Raw genomic sequence first — 21,297 nt, 5'->3', positions numbered from 1 at the left:
TACATTGCCACCAATAGAGCACACAAGTTTGAATTTCTCCACATCTTCACCAACACTTGTTATTTTCTCTTTTTGATAATAGCCATCTTGAAGGGTATGAGATGATACTTCATTGAGATTTTGATTTGCATATCCCTGATGTCCAACTTTTTGTGTGCTTATTGGCCATTTGTAATTTTCTTTGGAGAAACATCTATTCAAGTCCTTTGCTCATTTTTAAAATAAGGGTAATTGTTTTTGTTGCTGTTGTTGAGTTGTAGAAGTAGTCTGTATATTCTGAATACATATGTTATCAGATATGTAATTGGCAAATACATGGCGAGACAAAAGTAGGTTTATAGATTATGAATACATAAAACAAGAGTTTATTCTTTCATTATTTAAATAAATAATTACTTACTAATTATTTATTATTTTCCATACGAACAACTTTAAACCTACTTTTGCCCCACCCTATAATTTTCCCATTCCATACATTGCCTCTGTTGATTGAGTCATTTGATGCATAGAAGTTTTAATAAATTTTGGTCTAGCCTAATTTCTCTTTTACTTTTGCTGCCTATTCTTTCTGTGTCATATCCAAGAAATCATTGTCAAATCCAATGTCCTGGAGTTTTTCCTCTATGTTTTCATCATAAAGTTTTATAGTTTTAAATTTATGTCTTGGTCTTAGATCCATTTTGAGTTAAACTTTTTATGTAGTTTAAGGGACCAACTTTATTCTTTGGTATATGGGTACCCAGTTTTCTATAGCTTTCTTATCACAAATCAGCACAACCTTTAGGTTAGAGAAAGTTATGTAAGAAAACTTGCTTAGCCCTGACCGGTTTGGCTCAGTGGATAGAGCATCGGCCTGTGGACTCAAGGGTCCCAGGTTTGATTCCGGCCGAGGGCATGTACCTTGGTTGCGGGCACATCCCCAGTCGGGGGTATGCAAGAGGCAGCTGATCAATGTTTCTCTCTCATCGATGTTTCTAACTCTCTATCCCTCTCTCTTCCTCTCTGTAAAAAATCAATAAAATATATTTTAAAAAAAGAAAAGAAAACTTGCTTAGATCTTAATTAACGTTTTTGACAAAAGAAAAGCATTTAAAAACAAATTGGTATTAAATATCAACTCACTTCATTAAATCTTTTCAAAGATGTTCATTTTTCTAAAACTAAGTGGATGTGGTACAAAACTTATATTTGGGAAAATATTTATACCTAAATATTCAACTACTGGAACAGCTTTTTTTCTGTTGAGAAAACCCTCAAGTAATAGCTGACTTGGGAAATTTCAAGTTTATGAATACATTTTTAAGTATTTGGTTATCTAAAATTACAGGCAGAAATAAGTCTCTGTAGAATCTCATAGACAAGAGAAAAAAAGTAAATGAAGCATTCAAGAAGAAAATACACGAACAATATCAAAAACTTTCTCCATAACATACCTTCTTTAAAAAACAAAAAAAGAGACATCACTATTCTCAAATCAGAAGTCAAATGGATGACTCAGATATCACTAATTTTTTTCAATTTAAAATAATAACTTTAATGGCTTAAAATTATTAAATAGGCATGGTTTTAAAATTAACCTATCAAGGTGGCATTATTACCATTTAAAAGTTATTCCATGATGTACAAAAAGAATAAAATGGCCCTGAACGGTCTGGCTCAGTGGACAGAGCATCGGCCTGCGGACTCAAGGGTCCCAGGTTCGATTCCAGTCAAGGGCATGTACCTTGGTTGCAAGCACATCCCTGGTGGGGGGTATGCAGGAAGCAGCTGATTAATATTTCTAACTATCACTCTCTCTTCCTCTCTGTAAAAAATCAATAAAATATATTTTAAAATAAATAAAATAAAATGATTCCCCAAATATTAACCATTTTGATTACTGTATAGCAAAACAAATTTTGATCAAACCAACCTTTTTTTCTTCCTATTATGCTAAATAATTAGATTATAATCTGCAACCAAAACATAAATAACAATTATATTGTGGCGAACACTGTAGTTCAAAAGAATACTATTTTGTCAAATTTATATCATCTACTTGAATGACTTCGTTGGCATACAAAGGCTCCACCTTTTAAAAATTGTTTCTAGTCTATTCCATTTTAAATACCATCCAATATCCTTTTATAATATTAACACCCCACCAATTTACTTCCTTTGTAGAACAAAGACAAGCACTTTAAAGCTTGTAAAGTGACTAATACTTAATGCTGTCAAATTAAGTTAAGTAATTTAATGTAATTACTAAATGTACTGACTTCTTTAAAAATTGTAGTAATTAGAGTAACTATTTTACTGCCGTTTATAATGTACATAAATAACTTGGCTTAAGCAAAGTTGTTTGGGTGGCTGACTCTTTTGGGGGGAGGATGGGGTACTGAATTCTAGTAGCCATTCTTGCAGTCATAACTTGCATTCATCCAAATCAGCAAAAGCATCTATATATATAAAAGCCTAAGTGACCGAACTACCCAACGACCAGTCACTATGATGCACACTGACTGACACGGGGCAGACCCTCAACACAGGAGCTTCCCCCTGGTGGTCAGTGTGCTCCCACAGTGGGAGTGCTGCTAAGCTGACTGACCCGTCCTGGCAGCCCACCAGCCCAGCTGCAGCCACTCACTCCCTCAGTAGTCCTGCAGGTCCAATCTCCAGAGAATGGGCCAGGCACCAATGGACTGTCACCGCCAGCACAATCCTGGAAGTCAGCCTCAGGCACCGTGGCTGCTTCCCCTCCCTAGATGCTCCGCAAGGAAGAAATGATATAAAAGCAGCTGCCAGGTGGCTCCCGACAACCGGCGTGAATATCAGCGGGACAGAGCCAGATACCAGGCTGTCAAGGGCATCCCACTGCCCCCCTGGAGGGACGATCACGTCCTGGCCCCCCTCAGCACCCTCTGGACAAGCGCCAGAGCAGGGCTCATGGCTGGCAAATGCCGTGAGCCTCTCTCTATCAGGACCGACTGGGCATGAGCCCACGGCAAGCGCAGCAAAGCCAAGATGAGCAGGAGTGCCAGGTGGTGTTGGACTGCCAGTTCTGTCTCAATTCCCACAGGCCACACCGAGGGACCCCACCTGTGTGTGAATCCATGCACCAGGCCTCAAGTTTGATATAATAACATTGGATCTCTTTCTATCTCTGGCTTTGAATTCATATTATTAAAATAGTGCACATCCTTATTTTGCTGTATAGTCACAACTGTTAGTGTTAATGGTAGTTTTCACCATAGACAAACCAATTTTTATCTGAGCTGGGCAGCCTTTAGAATTGCCCATTGCCTAAATAGGCTCTTAACCCACAGTCTTGAATAAAACTCCAACTATAAGTGTCCTAAACTTGTAAGGAGTTATGAGAGTAGGGAATGACCTAACTCTTGGACAACTGGGCCTTAGACAATTATTTTTTCTCAAAGAAATAAGTAGTTTAAAGTAAATGTTACTGGATCCTTCCAGCCTTTAATTGAATAAACAGGTGATTAAAAATAAAAACACCTGAGTAATGAAACTTACTGCTATACTGTGATTAATCATTGCAACTCTGTAACTAGTTTTTCTATCAATAAATTAGATTAATTCCTCTTTTACCTTAATGTATTTTCAATTGCTTTCTTCTTGTTTTCTCAACACCAAAGTCTATGGCTGTCTTTTAAGACTATATTCATCCTTCAACTTCTCCCTCAATCATTCACTTAGTTACTATTTTGTTATAGCAGGTACAAGGTTGAACAAGTATACCAAACACTATAGACCCGGGGTCGGCAAACTGTGGCTCGCGAGCCACATGCGGCTCTTTGGCCCCTTGAGTGTGGCTCTTCCTAAGCCTTAGGAGTACCCTAATTAAGTGAATAACAACGTACCTACCTATATAGTTTAAGTTTAAAAAATTTGGCTCTCAAAAGAAATTTCAATCGTTGTACTGTTAATATTTGGCTCTGTTGACTAATGAGTTTGCTGACCACTGCTATAGACCAATAGAGATGGCCAACATTACAAATACATATAAAATTTCCATTATTATTTCAGTCATGCTAAGTATTAAGATGCTATGGAAACCTATAAATAGGGGGCCCTCATCAAGTCAGAGAGATCAAAGAAGGCATCCTTGAGAAAGGGATCCTTGATCTAAACTCTATAGGACAAGGAGGTCTTAACCAAAGAAGGAAGGAAGCAAAAGTAATCCATGCAGAACAGCACAATGGCCCTACAGTGAAAGCAAACATGTTAGACATGAGGAAGTAAAAGAAAATTCAATGGACTGAAATTAAGGGGACTGAATAATGTACAAAGAAACTAGGGAAAGGGGGACAAGCTCTATAATCACGAAAAGGTTAGAAGCAAGAGACGAATATGATTGAATCTGTGTTCTATAAAGATGACTATGACTGCAATAGACTTGAAGAGGGCTGAAGTGGTGTGTGAATTAGGAGGCTATAAATGAGTTCAAGGAAGAGAAATCATAGGTAAATCAGAATACAGGCATAGATTTCATTGTGCTACACAAATATTGCATTTTTTACAAATTGAAGGCAAGATCCTCCATAAGCAAGTATTACTTTATTGTGGTGATCTGGAACCAAACCACAATACCTCCAAGGGATGCCTGTATAAACTGCAATGGAGGAAAGGTCGATCAATTTTTAAAGTATTTAGATAAAATGAATAGGTTTGGGCGACAAATTGTGTAGGGGAAGTGTATTAGTTAGCTATTGTTGTGTTAAAAAATTACCTTAAAACTTACCAGCTTACAGTGAATATAATTTCTGTGGGTCAGAAATCAGGGTACAATTAGTTGAGTGCCTCTGACTCAGGCACTGATTATCATAAGACTGCAGTCAAGGTGTTGCAGGGACACAGTCACTTCAAACCATGGTTAGGAAAGGATACATTTTCAAGCCGACTAATGGGCCTGTTGACAGGCCTCAAGTCCTCAAGGAACATTACTTCCTTGCTACATGAACCTGTCCAGGGAGCTACACTCAACACATCAACTTGCTTCCTTCAGAGTGAGGACAGAGAAGGGGAGGGAAATCATATAAAGTGGGTGAAAGAAGGCCAGCAAGAAAATCAGTTGTAGAAATGACATCTCAGGACTCTTGCCATTTTGTATTCATTAGAAGTGTCACTAGGTCCAGTCCACATACAGGGGAGATTACACAGAGGCATGCATACCAGAAGATGGAGCTCCATGGAGGCCGTTTTAGAAACTGCCCACCATACAGAGTGAGGAAGAGGAGACACTGTTGTATTAATAAGAATGGGAAGAATGGAAAAGGCCCAGGTTTGGAGAAGATCTGTATTGGATGGTGAGTTTGAAAGGACAAGGTGCCTTTAATTCAATCAACAAACTTGTTACAACATTCCTTCTATGTACCACACATTATTGTAGGAGACGAGATATAATGATGGACACAGAAAAAGTCCTTACCCTCATGGAATTTATATTCTAATAGCTGAAGACAGATAATAAATAAGATTCAGACAATGATAAGGGGTAGAAAGAAAATAGCATAGGATAAAGTTGTAGGTTTCTCTTCATCTATGCTGTCAAAAGACCCATTTCAGAGACCCAAGCAGATTGTTAAAAGCCTTAAGTTGTTTCCTAGATTCCTCCTGTACTCTCACTGTATTATTTGCCTCTCTTACAGCATTTATCAAAAGCTGATTTCTATTATAGTGCAAGCCAATGTTTGGGTTAGGCCAAGAAATGACACAAACTCCTTCCACAACCCTCCCAATGATATCTACATCTATCCCCTGGGACATGTGAATGTTTCCCTATTTGAAAAAAAGTGTTTTTGCAGATGTGACTAAGTTAAAGATCCTGCAATAAGGAGATTGCCTTAAATTGTCCAAGTGGGCCCTAAATGCCATCACAACTGTCCTTATAAAAGACACACAGAGGAGAAGACATACCCAGAACACACACAGGCAGTGTGACCACTGAGGCAGAGATTGGAGAGATGCAGCCACAGGTCGAGGAAGGTCAATAGCTACCAGACGCTGGAAGAGGCAAAGAGCAAATTCTCCTCTAAAGCCCCCAAAAGAAGTGCTGCCCTGCTAACACCTTCATTTTGGACTTCTGGTCTCCAGAACTGTGAATTTCTGTTGTTTTAAGCCACCCACTTTGTGGAAATCTGTTACAATAATCACATGAAACTAATACACCCTTCCAGTGTTATTTCCTATCACTGGATTCATGGCATTTATCTCAAGTTGTAATTACTTGTTTATCCACTTGTCATGGTGTCTCACCCTGTTAATATATAAGCTCCAAGAAGATGGGGGTCTCCTCTATGCCCCAGCTCTTAGCATCGTGTCTAGAATATATTGCACCCCTAAGAATTAGCTGATAAATGAATAGATATCCCTCCATGAGATAAGTTTTATAAGACAGAGACTGTGCATATTAACCATAATTCCTTAAACCCCCAGCACAGAGCCTTGCCAAAAACTGTTGTTGAACTAGGTCCGAGCTCTAGCAATCGGGAAGTCTGGATTCTGGACACTGTACCTCTATCTTGTCCGCATCTAGTATTCAAGGAAGTGTTCAAGTAAGTTTGTTCCTGGGCTGCTCTTCTTAGTCCTGCTAAGGCGCGAGTCCAGATAGCATTTTTGCACTCTGTTCATGACCCACAGTGCTTGGCACACAGTAGGGACAACACATATTTGAGACTTTTGGGTGAATTAGGATATCAGACTAAGCCCACATTGCAGCCTCGAGTAAATTCCTAATCAACTCTGAACCTCAATCTTCTCAACTGGAAGGTTGAGCACTCTGTTCATGACCCACAGTGCTTGGCACACGGTAGGGACAACACATATTTGAGACTTTGGGGTGAATTAGGATATCAGACTAAGCCAACATTGCAGCCTCGATCAACTCTGAACCTCAATCTTCTCAACTAACCCGGGCGTCAGGGGGTGTGAACCTGGGAGCTACCTGGCCTGTAGTGGCTCCGTGGTGGTAGCTGATTATTATAAATAGCCTCAGGCCACTCACCTAACTCGACCTTGAGTACAGCCTCAGAAGTGAGTTCCATTACTTCCTGGCCCTGTGACCTTGGACAAGCTATTTTACCTTCTGGGCACAGTTCCTTGGCCAAAACTGACAAGCATGTCTGCCTTGTAAAAGCAGTTCTGACACAGAAACTAAATGAAGTAACCGAAGAGTGAAACTTAGAAAGCCTGGCTTAATAATGTAATTATTTTGAGAGGGGAAAAAACCAAAAACAAAAAACCCTTGGCTTTTTAACACGCGCTCATCTTCAAGAAATACGCCCACTTCCCGGGGCCTTCTGAAACAATGGAAGGGGCTACCAAACCCTCTTATTGCCTCACGGAATCCCAAGTTTGGGAACCTTCGAACCAAAGGCCACGTGAGGGCTCCATGACTCCGTGACTCTTTCCTTCAGCAACCTACCAGTTATCAGTGTTTACAACGAGGAGAGACAGAGCCGAGAGGAACAGGTTTCCAGGAGAGCCCGGCTGAGTGCAAGCTTTTTCCGCAGACACAGACCGTGACCTAAGAAGGGCGCACGTCACAGACCTGGCGGTCCACGAAGTCTCAGAGATTCCCTCAGTTGCCTGGGTAACGCTTACGTCACCACGGAGCCTCACGTGACCGTTGGCTAGAAGCCCGTACAGCGTAACGCGCAGGCGCCTGGTGAGAGCCAATGGGCGCGGCCGGAACGTTGGCGCCGCTCCGCTCCCTTTTCCGGTCGGACCCGGCGGCGGCCGGGCGGAGCGCCCGCGGAGCGCGCCTCCCTCTCCCGGCGAGTGGGCGGTTGTCTGTAGGTCGCCGCGCCCCGTCTCTAGGTTACGCACACAATCACGCCCAGGGCCCGCCCAGGCGGCTGTGCCCTCCCACCTCGGGCTCCCCGGAGGCGGGACCGCGATGGTGCGGGTCTGGGGCCCGAGGTGGAGCTGACCCGCGGCCCGAAAGACCCTGGCCGAATCGGGGGGCCAACCACGAAGCCCTTCCCTGCCGCTGACTGTCAGCCGTCTGGAAGCCCTGAACTCCGTGCCCCCCAAGCCCTGGCCCCCCTGCGGGAATGTTCAAAAATGAGTATCAGGTAACCCCAAACTGCCTCCAACCTGTCGATACAGCTTTCTCCTCTGGGGCGAAGTAGCGCCGGTTGGGATGCGGGATGCGGGCAGAGCTTCCCCCAGCCTCCCATTATTCAGTCTTTTTTCGGATAAGAAGAAATTAATGGATGAGCGGTCTTGATCCAAAAAGAAAGCAACTAACGTCTGGACGCAGGATCTGACCCTGTTCAGTCTCCAGCGCAGAGCTTCTCACGGTGTATGGAATCCGAGAGATTCTAACATGCAGATCTTAAAGCCCAGCCAGACCCCTGAATCGGGGCCCATAAATGCGCCTTGGTACCCACTTCTGATGCACACTGTGCAGCGAGCTGTTTAGAAGAGAGTGAATCAATGTGCCCGTGAATGGGTCACACCAAGAAAGAAAGGGAGCTTTGGCTATAGGCTATTTTCTCTGAAACGGGTTCAGTTTCTCTTAAACGCTGGGGTCTATAGAAGGATCGCTTTTGCAGTGGTTCCCAACCTTGGCTGCACATTAGAATCACTTGGGAATCTTGTGAAAATCCTGATTTCTGGGCCTCATCCTCTGGAAATTCGGTTTCTTTGAGACTGATGTTGTGGCCCCACCCCATAACAAAGAAACAGAATTTCCGGAGGATGAGGCCCAGAAATCAGGATTTTAACAAGATTCCCAGGTGATTCTAATGTGCAGCCAAGGTTGAGAACCAGTGGCTTTGGGAGTACTTGTAAACACCGCAGGTTTCCTGACCCTCACCCCAGATCTAGTGGATCAGAATCTCTGTAGAGGGGGGCAGTGAATTTACCTTTGTAACAACTGTTCTCTCCCCTCCTCCCCCCAGCCCTCCCCTCCAGCTCATGCTGATGCAAGTGGTCCAAAGATAAGGGGAGAAATTGATTCTGGGTCTTCCTGTCACCCTGAGGATCCTCGAGCATCTCAATACCTGACCTGCTCTCCTCACTTCGCTGGCATCTCCCTTCCTGCTTTTCCTTCTCCCTGGTCTCCAGCCCTCCCCTCCCGACCCCTTCCAGAGGTCGCACTCTATTCACAATCTGTTTTCCATTCTAGTCCTACTCTGTGGTCCCAGTGCCAGAACAGTCCTCCACTGGTCTCCAACTCTCTGTTGCTTTTACCTTTCCAGCAAACACTACCTGCCTTCTTATGAGTGCCCCGAGAGTATTTTGCAGTTTTCTTCTATTCCAATCATTAGAATGATTTTAGAGAGTTTTGCTTAATATAGGTAAAATACATTGTGTTGTGTGGGTTTTTTTTTTTTTTAAAAAAAAGCATACTCCTGTGGGAAACTTGGATAACAGGAGAAAAAGAAATGGGGAGTGGCAGTTTTTTCTATCTCATCAAGGTATAAGGATTTTCTTAAAATAAATAAGTAAGAGCTGCCTCATTTAAATTTCATAGTGAAATATGACCTGTCTCCAGAAGCTGTAGTAATTCTATCCACACACAGTTTGCACATAAAATGCCTAAGGAAGAAGAAATTAAATGTCTTAAGTGATTATGTGTTAAAACTCAAAACCAAAAATATATAATTGAGAAAGATTAAAAGCTGGAAATTCTTTACAAAAATCAGACAGATTTGCTCATATGCTGCTTATTATTCATACAGTCCATAAAAGAAAAACCATATTTAGTCTTTATTTCATATTCTCAATTTCTTGCAATAAACTCTTCTTCAGAGATAATCATCTTGTTTAATTCCTCTCCTTTATGTTTAAAGGACATGGAAATTCAGTAACATGTGTGGTGTTTTTACATAAGCATGTCCTTCCATGTTCTCAGATGTACAGTAGGGAACACATAGCATATCTATTGGTAAGATTCTCTATTTTTTTTGTACATATTAAGAAAAAATTTTTTATTTGTTGATTTTTTTTATTGAGAGAAGGCGAGAGAGTGAGAGAGAGAAACATCAACTCGTTGCTCAACCCATTCATGCATTCATTGGTTGATTCTTGTGTGTATCCTGATGAAGAATCGAACCCACAACCTTGACATATCTGGACAACACTCTAACCAACTAAGCTCCTGGCCAAGGGCTTGTACAGATTTTATAAATCTCTAAATTAATTTGTATTAAATATACAGGGTAGGGAACAAGTAGGTTTATAGTTGTGAGTATGCAAAATAATTTATTCTTGTATTATTATTAATTTTATATTATTTTCCATATGAACAACTATAAACCTACTTTTGCCCACCCGATATAAAAAAAATTTACAGAAATGCTCAAAATAAGAATCATATTTTTCTTCACTCCCAAACTTTTTTATCGACCAGACTAAATTATTAACATGCCCTTTTTTTGAACAGTTATTACTGGCACTATTGAGCTTTGCTATGTGCAAGGTATTGTACTTGATGGTTTATATTTACTATCTTGTGTAATCCTACAATCCATTTTACAGGTGAAGAATCAAGAAGTTAAGTAACTCCAAGGTCAGGTAGTTAATAAATGGCAAAGCTGATATTGGAGCTTAGGCCTGTATGACTAAAAAGATAATTATCAGAATTTATTAGTCTGGGTTGAATAGCATGTTCTGTAAGCATGAGCAATACATGTCAAATAAATGAACCTTACACTAAGATATCATAAGGTTGTATGGCACAATTCATTTAATGTTTATCCTGCTTTAAAAATTTTCTTAAAATTTCTATTAATGAGAGGTGACTCAAATCAAAGCTGCTGGTGCTAGATACAATCTAGGTATAAAGTAGGATCATGTTTTCTCCCAGATCTGCTTACCTGACAGAAACCTGAACAGTGGTTGTAGGCTATATGATGGGTAGCATCTTCTCCTTAGCATTGTCTTTCACTGTAATGGAAATACTTCATTTTTGTTTTCTAGGGAGGTGCATTTGTTGAAATATTTAGTGCTCAGGGAAAAAATCCTGGAGCAAAGTGGAAGATCCTTGGAAGTCCATCTGTGATTTGGAAAGTAAGTGTGAGAAATTGGAGCCACCTAAAACATGGAAAGAAATGAGAGTGACTGTTTATAACAAAAAGGGCTCAGTCAGATTTCAGAACTGCTTTTCCTATTCATGCACCCCAAAATCTTCTCATGACATTGTGGGCTGCAGTCCTCCCAGACAGCACTCCTCACTTGTTTAAGATTTAGGCATGCAGCTCACAGCCCTTCTCTGAACACCAAGTCCTGCCATTTTAAGTGATTTCAGTATCTGTGAGGAAAATCTCTCCAAACCCTTAGCTTCTCAGTTTCTTCTAATTTTTATTTTAATTTTTAACTTATTGATTGATTTTTAGAGAGAGAGACAGAGAAAGAAACATCAGTTTGTTGATCCACTTATTTGTGCATTCAATTGATTGATTCTTATATGTGCCCTGACTGGGGATCAAACCTTGGTGTATGCACTGTAATGGAAATACTTCATTTTTGTTTTCTAGGGAGGTGCATTTGTTGAAATATTTAGTGCTCAGGGAAAAAATCCTGGAGCAAAGTGGAAGATCCTTGGAAGTCCATCTGTGATTTGGAAAGTAAGTGTGAGAAATTGGAGCCACCTAAAACATGGAAAGAAATGAGAGTGACTGTTTATAACAAAAAGGGCTCAGTCAGATTTCAGAACTGCTTTTCCTATTCATGCACCCCAAAATCTTCTCATGACATTGTGGGCTGCAGTCCTCCCAGACAGCACTCCTCACTTGTTTAAGATTTAGGCATGCAGCTCACAGCCCTTCTCTGAACACCAAGTCCTGCCATTTTAAGTGATTTCAGTATCTGTGAGGAAAATCTCTCCAAACCCTTAGCTTCTCAGTTTCTTCTAATTTTTATTTTAATTTTTAACTTATTGATTGATTTTTAGAGAGAGAGACAGAGAAAGAAACATCAGTTTGTTGATCCACTTATTTGTGCATTCAATTGATTGATTCTTATATGTGCCCTGACTGGGGATCAAACCTTGGTGTATGGGGATGACACTCTAACCAACTGAGCTTCCTGGCAAGGGCCTCATTTTCTTGATTCCTTCATTTCTAATGACCTATCCCACTCTACTTTGCTATACATGCCCTCCATCATGCCCTGTACCTCATCACCATAAACTGCAGGGACTCTGAAATTTACTAAGTGAGATATCACGACATCCCTTCTGGCCCCAGTCTTCAGTTCTTAAGGCTGCTTGCCCAGTTATTCCCACTATATTTGTTCTTCAACCTTATTGAGACTTTTAAGACATTCTACTTTCCCCATTGTTTAGTTTTATTTGTGCATTTTCTCTGTCTTCACTTCCTTTTCTCTCTAGCCCAGAATCCATAGTCCATGATTTCAATCAAGGCCCGGTCAAGACCTTGAATGACCTTGCTGCTTGTCCTTTCATCATGCCTGCCTAGGAAACGCTGACCCTTTCTGAATTCCCAGTTATCTGTCTGCATCCGGCTTCTCGGTACCTTTGGAGAAAATATCTACAGCCTCTTAGATTGCTATAAATTTATCCTGAATATCCCAGAAAGTTCTCTTAGTTTTTAAAATAATTTTCTCAATTTTCTTCAGGTTTCCAACTACCAACTCCCTATCCCCATCCCCAATCCACACCCAGATAGGTCCTCCTCACTCACTCACCAGACCACACCCCATTTCACTGGAAAAACCAATGCCATCAGGTAGAAACTACCTCAGCTTGCTGCCACTAGATCTAAAAACCTATATCCATCCCTTTCTCCTTTTTCTCTTGTTTCCTGTATACTGGAGAGAAAAATGCCTTTCTAAGGACTCAGTTCTATGGGTAACTTTTTAAAACTATTGAGTATTGACTGTTTACCAAGCATAGCATCAAGTACATTACATATGTTATCTGTACAATAGCCTTGTGAGATAGTTACATTTATGCCCCTTTTATAGACTGAGGCATGGAGAACGTAAGCAACTTGCTCACAGTTATACAGCTCTTATTATGAATGAAAGATAAATGATGCTGTGAGGGTATATACCAGGGAAATTAGGAAAGCCTTCCCAAGGAAATGCCCTTTGATCTCTAAGAGTTAACTAGGCACTGGGAGAGGCTGGTGGAAAGCAGAGTATTTCAGGCAAAGGGAAAAGCATGCACGAAGTTCTGTGTCAGAAGAGGGCTTAGAATTTTTAGGAAACTGCAAGAAGGCTACGAAGGCTAGGATGCAGACAGGAGAGAGTGCAAGGTAGGAGATGGGGTTGGAAAAACTGGGCAGGGATCAGACTACACAAGGACTTACGGACCACGTTGAAGATTTTGGTAAACTGGTGAAAGGTTTTACGTGTATTTTCAACTTGTGGAATAAATAATACACTAGGTGTATGTATATTCATTTCAAATACACAAGAGAAAGACAAGTACCACATGATCTCATTCATATGTGGAATCTAATGAACAAAATAAACTGTTGAACAAAATAGATCCAGAGACATAGAAGCATGGAACAGACTGATGAATATCAGAGGGACGGCGGTGGTGGGTGGGAAGAGATCAAATAAAGAACTAGTATGCAGCTCTCTCGAACCAAGATGGTGGCATAGGTAAACACAAGAGATTGCTGCCTCGCACAACCACTTCAAAGAAACAACTAAAAGACGGAGCGGACATCATCCAGAACCACAGGAAGGCTGGCTGAATGGAAACTCTACAACTAGAAGGAGGGAGAGAAGCACAGTGAGACTCAGAGGAGGTGCGGTGTGGAAGTAAAGTGCAGAGTCATGGAGGCGCACATGGAAAGGGCTGGCAACTGAGGACGTCACTGTCTTTTTCAATGGGGAGGGAGACACAGGTTCCCAACTTCTCTGAACGCCAGTTCCGGGCGAATCTCTGGGGACCCAGACTCATACGGGGAGAAACTGGACTGTCTGGCATCGGTCGGAACTCGAGGGAGGCTTTCTCTCAGAGGTGCATGCAACGATTACCGTGGAACAGTGAGACCCGGGTCCTCTTAGGGCAGGACTGAGGATCAGCCATAGCTGTTTGCTCCGCCCTGTTCATCCCCTGAGACCCCACCCCACCCAAACTGTGCACAGAGGCTTTTGCATATGAAAGGCCTGGCCCTTAGCAATCTAAAATTACCTAACAAACTGCAGCTGGGTCAGAGAGACCCAGAACATCCAAAAAGAAGGCCCAAGGCCCCACAGCAGCTTGCATTGCTTCACAGCTGGGCCTCATCTGGGCACCTCCAAACTCCAAACAAAGAAGAGGAACCTACAGATATCTCCGTAGCTCCTGCTGGGTATCCTCAGGAAAATGCTAAATTAGCACCTCCTTAGAGATCCAAGACCAGTATACCCAGTGGTCAGAGTGGACCATCCAGATTAAAACTCCTCAGATCCATAAGGGACACACTCGGGGCAGACTCAGTGAGCACCAAAGCCCCACTGAAGCAAGTCTTGCCCCAGAAGGGTGTCTCCAGCACAGAAGTTCTCCCACTGTAGACACAGCTGATTATCACAGCCAATTGGCCTGGAGGTCAATTCCTCCAAGTGATACCTACAACAATCAAAGCGTAACTACAACAAGACAAAGCCCACAAAGGGGTGTACCAAGAGTGTCCACCTCAGGTAATTGGGGAGGCTGAGCCATTGGGCCCTATAGGACACCTAGCACAGAAAGCAACTCTTATCAACACAGGGAAGCAGCTAAAATGCGGAGACAAAGAAACAGGTCACAAATGACAGAAATGGAGGAAAGCAAACTACTGGATATAGAGTTCAAAACCACGGTTATAAGGTTTTTCAAGAATTTTCTAGAAACCGCCGATAAATTTAGTGAGACCCTCGAGGATATGAAAAAGGACCAACTAGAAATTAAGCATACACTGACTGAAATAAAAACTATTATAAAGAGACCCAACAGCAGACTAGAGGACCCCAAGAATCAAGTCAAAGATTTGAAATACAAAGAAGCAAAAAACTCCCAACCGAAAAAACAAAAAGAAAAAAGAATCCAAAAATATGAAGATAGTGTAATGAGCATCTGGGACAACTTCAAGCGTACCAACATCTGAATTATAGGGGTGCCAGAAGAAGAGAGAGAACAAGATATTGAAAACCTATTTGAAGAAATAATGACAGAAAACTTCCCCTACCTGGTGAATGAAAGAGACTTACAAGTCCAGGATGCTCAGAGAACCCCAAACAAAAAGAATCCAAAGAGGACCACACCAAGACACATCATAATTAAAATGCCAAGAGCAAAAGACAAAGAGAGAATCTTAAAAGCAGCAAGAGAAAAACAGTTACCTACAAGGGAGTACCCATACGACTGTCAGCTGATTTCTCAACAGAAACTTTGCAGGCCAGAAGGGAGTGGCAAGAAATATTCAAAGTGATGAATACCAAGAACCTACAACGAAGATTACTTTACCCAGCAAAGCTATCATTCAGAATTGAAGGTCAGATAAAGAGCTTCACAAATAAGAAAAAGGTAAAGGAGTTCACCACCACCAAACCAGTATTATATGAAATGCTGAAAGATATCCTTTAAGAAGATAAATAATTTGATGAAAAGAATAAACTGGTGAATATAATAGAATCAGGGACATAGAAAGGGAGTGGACTGACAATTCTCAGGGGGGAAGGGTATGGGGGGTGCGGGAAGAGACTGGACAAAAATCATACACCTATGGATGAGGACAGTGGCAGGGGTAAGGGCAGAAGGTGGGGTGGGAACTGGGTGGAGGGGAGCTATGGGGGGAAAAAAGAGGAACAACTGTAATAATCTGAACAATAAAGATTTAATTTTTTAAAAAAAGAACTTGTATGCATATATACATAACCCATGGACCCAGACAGTAGGGTGGTGAAGGCCTGGAGGGGGGGCTGGGGTGGGTTAGAAGGGGTCAATGGGGGGACAAAGGGGGAAGCTATGTAATACTTTCAACATAAAGATTTATTTAAAAAATAAAATAAAAAATAAAGATTAAAAAACCCTGCAAATACATAGGAGATGCTATTGTGATAGACATAATAGAAATTTATTAAAATGTTACTTAATTCTTAGCAGCTATCAGACACAATGCATTTCTTAATACAAAATGGGAGAGTGGGAGGATCTGTGAATTATTTTAATGTGAAAAAAGAACTTTTATACTCAAAGATTGGGAATTTGGTTCATAAAAATATAACCATTTACATTACCACTTTGATTCATGTTTGTTTTCTGTGTCTCCAACCTTAGTTTTTCAGGTCACTTTAATTAACTGTAGCACTTTAATTTGTTCTGATGTTAAGTAAATGATATGGAACTTCCAAGTTGGAGCACTAGTTTTTTTTAAAAGGCAATGATTAATTCTGTATGAGCCATGGCCAAAGACCAAGGACCTTTCTGACTGGATGCAGCATAGGTTAGATGATTTATTATACTATAACAGAAGTGATGTCAGCTTGTGCTGCTAGACAGAAACACACAGATTAAAGGAGAGGAAGAGAAATAAACTCCGGAAACTCAAAATTAGTTACTTGAGAATCCCTAAGCTTGGAGAACTTTTTATCGTTTGGAGGGAGAGTGCCTACTTGATATAATAGAGAATGTGCCAAGTGGCTTAGTGTGGTTTCTGTATTCCAGTTCCCAGCAAGTCTTAGGGCGAGAATATCAAGGCCTAAGTCTACTTTTAAGTCATTTGAATCTGGAACTTGTTTCTTGTGAGTTTTCAGCTCTAATTTTATAATAGAAGCCAAACAAAATATTAGTACTTTTCAATTACCACTGTATTCATTTTTTTTCTATAGGAGTTTGATAAAGAAGTGAAAAGTTTTGTGTTTGTCCTGGAAGGCAGCAGTCAGACAAACAAAATTCAGTTACCAAAGGAGAATAAGCAAATCCGTAAGTAAGACTTTTAATCTTGAAACTTAACATTTGATGCTTGAAATTATGCCTTTAAGTCTCATACACATACATTAGTTTGACTTTTACTGGCACCTGTTGACATGAACCTGATAAGATTTTTTTAAAAAAGTTTAAAAAGTAACCTTATGCCAGGTTTGTTTTTGTTTTTGTTTTTTTAATATTCTGCTTCACTGTTTACTAGAAATCCACCAGTATTTTTAAGATTTAAAGAATTATTTAATGACTATTAGTTGTAATAGTAATGGTATTTATTGAGCATTTACTGTGTGCCTGACTTCCTAAGCATTTCACATTTAACTTTTTTAATCCTCACTGTAGCTCTTCTATAGATAAGCACGCTGAGGTTGGTTCCTTATCAAGAAATCAGGTAGTTAAGACTAAGCTTTGAAATAAACTCGGGAGTTCCTAAATTATAGGAAATTAATTTGTTAGAAAACAATTATGTAAAATACAATAGAAGGCGCTATTTAGTGACATATCAACTTATATACCTTTAAAAATATTAATATCTAATAAATATAGATGTTAGCATGTGTTTTAACAAAAGCCCAAGGAGTAGATTTCAATTCTTTCTTACTTTGGAAATTAGAGTCAGCATTCTAAAGCAGAAGAAACCCTAAGAGATCACCTACATTTAGGATCAGAAGCCGTTATTGGCAAAACTGGGGTTAAAATTTGAGGCTCTGCCACCAAATTAGGCTTTGAGTAAACTGATGTGATTTAAGAAATAGAATTTTTCAAAATGATTGTTCAAATTTTCATCAACATTGTCCTATGTTTTAACCATAGATTTTAGGTAATTTGGTAAATATAAGTAGCCAGTTACTTTTTACATTCATCATTTCTTTCTTCATTCATTCATTAAAAACATTTATTGAAAACTACTGTGTACCAGATACTATGAAAAGACTGTTCTTGGTACCTGATTTTTCTCATTTTAATTCAGTTTTCTAAATTTTCATAGACTCTGTGCTTTATCTACCATTTCAAGCTACTACATGCATATTTTAGAGTTCTGAGACATAAGCCAAGCCATAGAAGTTATAGATGGAAGATGGTTAACTTTAAAATGGTTTGCCAGTGTTTCTTTCTAAAATAAAATAAAAAGCAGAAACTCAAAGAGAAGGAATAATCATTGTTAAAATAATTTTTATTAATTTACTGCAATTTTACAAATCATGATTTCCTCACAGTTCCTTTTTTTTAGTATATTTTTATTGATTTCAAAGAGGAAGGGAGAGAGAGAGAGATAGAAACATCAATGATGATGCCTCCTGCATGCCCCCTACTGGAGATTGAGCCTGCAACCCAGGTATGTACCCTTGACTGGAATTGAATCTGGGAACCTTCAGTCCGTAGGGCTACGCTCTATTCACTGAGCCAAACCGGCCAGGGCCAGTTCCTTTTCTTTTAATAGAGTATTTTTCATTTTTACAAAAATGTATACATATAAATGAGATAAACTAAGATGAGCCAGGGAAATGTGTCTGAAACTAGGTTATTCTTACAGGAGACATGTTTCATCTTTTTTAAGGATATTGTCTTTGTGAGAGAGATACATTTGATTTGCAGAAACATAACTTAATATAATCCAGTGTTCTTTTGTTGTTTTTTTCTTATTGTTGGCCTGTACTTCCATGTGATGCCCTCAGCATCAATGTACATAATCATGTTATTGACAAAATCAAACCACTCCTTGTAACCTTTCTCAGTTGGCTCTGAAAAATTTCTCCTCTTCCAAAGGTTCTGTGTCTAAAGACAAGCTCCCTTTCCTACTTTTTTTTTTTTAGTTTTTTCTTAATCCCTCTACTACCTCCCTTTTCCTACTTTTATCTAAAAAAATTTTTTAGGAATTTTTAACTTGTTATAATTGCTTTTTAAATGGAAAGATGGTAGTTTTAATTGGAAGAAATGGAAAAATCTTTTAATGTGTTTTTTGTACAATGCCCTGTAATTAAAAATTAATCTGGCTCTTCTGTAGGATGTGCAACACTAACAAATGAAACAGTTTATACAGTCTGTAAAATTAATTATTTGTAATTTTTGTACTAATGCCTTTAAGATTATTTGTAATTTTTGATAACAGCTTTATAGTTATTTTTGCTTCTATAAAATGACCTTCTGTGTGAAGTTGTTATGGTTAAATTTAAATTAAATGTTATGCCTTGAATAGAGAATTGGCTTTCAATTACCATTTCTAAATTTAGTTCAGTTACCATTATATATTTCTATTTTAAGAGTACACATTCACTTTATACAGATTTGAAATTAGCTACCCCATTATGTGTTTCCTACTATATTAGGTGCTTCTGAAGAAAGTTTAATAATGAAATTAAGTATGTTTAACTTTTTATTTTAAATAGCACTATTTCTGAATTACACTTGAGTATCTCTCAATATGTCAAAGTTTTTTTGGTTTTGTTTTATTTATTTTTACTTAGCATCTTATCAAATAAACTGATATTAATTATTAGATTGTACACTTCTCCAGTGTAGGAATCTTGCATCATTTATTTTATACCCCTATCTAATGTATTGTATATAGTTGGTGTTTAATAAGTTTGTTAAATTTGTCACGTAAATAAACTATAACAATTTAGGTTATAATTTCTAAATGTAACCAGCTTCCCTTAATAAGGAGACTTGAGTAAATTATTAGCCAGATAAGTAAGTCCACGCTGCTCTTCACCCTGGTACTTGTTATATAGACTAGAGGCCCGATGCATGAAATTTGTGCATGGATAGGGTCCCTAGGCCTGGCTGGTGATCAGGCCAATTTTTGGGGCAACCAGCAGGGTGATCGGGGACCCTACTGGCACCCGCCTTGGCACCCGCCTTGGCTGGCCTGGCGTCACCCACTCACCGACCCCACTCCCCGCCACCACCCCCGAGCTCCTCCCTCTGTAGAACGACTGGTGGGGTGATTGGGGGGCCCTCCCTGGCACCTGCCTTGGCTGGCCTGAGGCCTGCAGCTGGGGGCAGCTCCTGCATTGAGCATCTGGCCACTGGTGGTCAGTGCGCATCATAACGACTGGTCATTTCACTGGTCATTTCACCAGTTGTTCCACCATTCAGTCTATTTGCATATTAGGATTTATTATATAGGATGCCCCTATGGGACTGGGACTTTCTGTGTGAGGCTCAGCTTTGAAACCATTTTTTCTCTGCTTGTGGTGTCCGAGCCCAGTGGCATGTCTGGGGACCAGCATCTCTGAAGCCCTGTATTAATCCAAGTTCCAGCTGCTCTGGAGGATGAAGTCATCTTTATGAGGTGCTTCCCAAACCTCCCCCTGCCCCTACTTCGATATTCTTTTTAAAATAAATCTCATTATGAATTCTTCTGTTTAAAACGTTTCAATGGCACTGACCTTACCACTGTACTGATAGTGCTCTTGTCAGAGTCATTAGTGATCTCTGTACTCCTGAATCCGTTGGCCAATTCCAGCCCTCATTTTGCTTATCATCTCAGCAGCATTTGACCAGGTTGACACCCTCCTCCTTGATATATTTTCTTCATTCATCTTCCAGGATGCCCACTGCTAGTTTTCTTCCTGTTTCTCTGGTCTTCCCTCTTAGTTTCCTTTCATGGTTCTTCCTCTTCTCCCTAACCCAGCTTAATGTTGCAGTGCGCCTGGACCTAGTCCCTGAGCCTCTATTTACATTTACTCCCTAGTTTATACCATGTCTGTCTTATTCCAGCTTGTATTTCCAGCTCAGACTTCTCTCTCAAACTCCTAACTTGTATTTTTAGTTGCTTACTTGATATTTCCACTTGGACAGGCTTTGCCCTAGATATTCCTCCTCCTCCTCTAGCACACAACCCCATCTCAGTCATTAGGTAACTTGTCTTTTCAATTGTTCAAACAAAAACTCTTAAATTAGCCTGATTTTTTTTGCCTTCATTCAGTCCATTAGGAAGATCTTATTGGTTCTGTGTTTAAGTTAGAGTCATTCTCTGACTGCTTCTTGCCACCCTCAAATGCAGCAGTTCTCAACCTGTGGGTCGTGACCCCTTTGGCAGTTGAACAACCCTTTCACAGGGGTCGCCTAAGACCATCCTGCATATCAGATATTTACATTACGATTCATAACAGTAGCACATTACAGTTATGAAGTAGCAACGAAAATAATTTTATGGTTGGATCACAACATGAGGAACTGTATTTAAAGGGCCAGAAGGTTGAGAACCACTGCTCTAATGCTACCACCCTGGCCCAAGCCACCATTATCTCATGCTTGGAATACTGCAGTAGACTTCTAATTGGCCTCCCTGTTTCTGACTTGCCTTTTGTTGTCAATTTTGTGGCTAGCGCGGTACTTGTCAATGTAAGGCACTCCCCTGCTGAAAATGTCCCATCTCTCTCAGAGTTAAAACCAAAGATCTATAGGACCCTGCAGGA

General features: G+C 40.2%; 1 protein-coding gene across 1 annotated transcript in view; it reads left to right on the top strand.

The window, feature by feature from the left end:
* The first annotated feature begins 11,491 nt into the window (after positions 1–11,491).
* Positions 11,492–21,297, top strand: part of LOC102767578 (chromosome unknown open reading frame, human C3orf67) — a 217,528-nt gene continuing 207,722 nt past the window's right edge. The window contains exons 1-2 of the mRNA XM_015558251.1: positions 11,492–11,576; positions 16,780–16,873. The gene's annotated coding sequence lies outside the window, so the exon portion shown is untranslated. The remainder of the gene's footprint in view (positions 11,577–16,779; positions 16,874–21,297) is intronic.

Source organism: Myotis davidii, unplaced genomic scaffold (genome assembly GCF_000327345.1).
Source record: "Myotis davidii unplaced genomic scaffold, ASM32734v1 scaffold189, whole genome shotgun sequence".
NCBI classification, from domain to species: Eukaryota; Metazoa; Chordata; class Mammalia; order Chiroptera; family Vespertilionidae; genus Myotis; species Myotis davidii.
The sequence above is the reverse complement of the archived record's forward strand: the minus strand, read 5'-3'. Positions and strand labels throughout refer to the sequence as shown.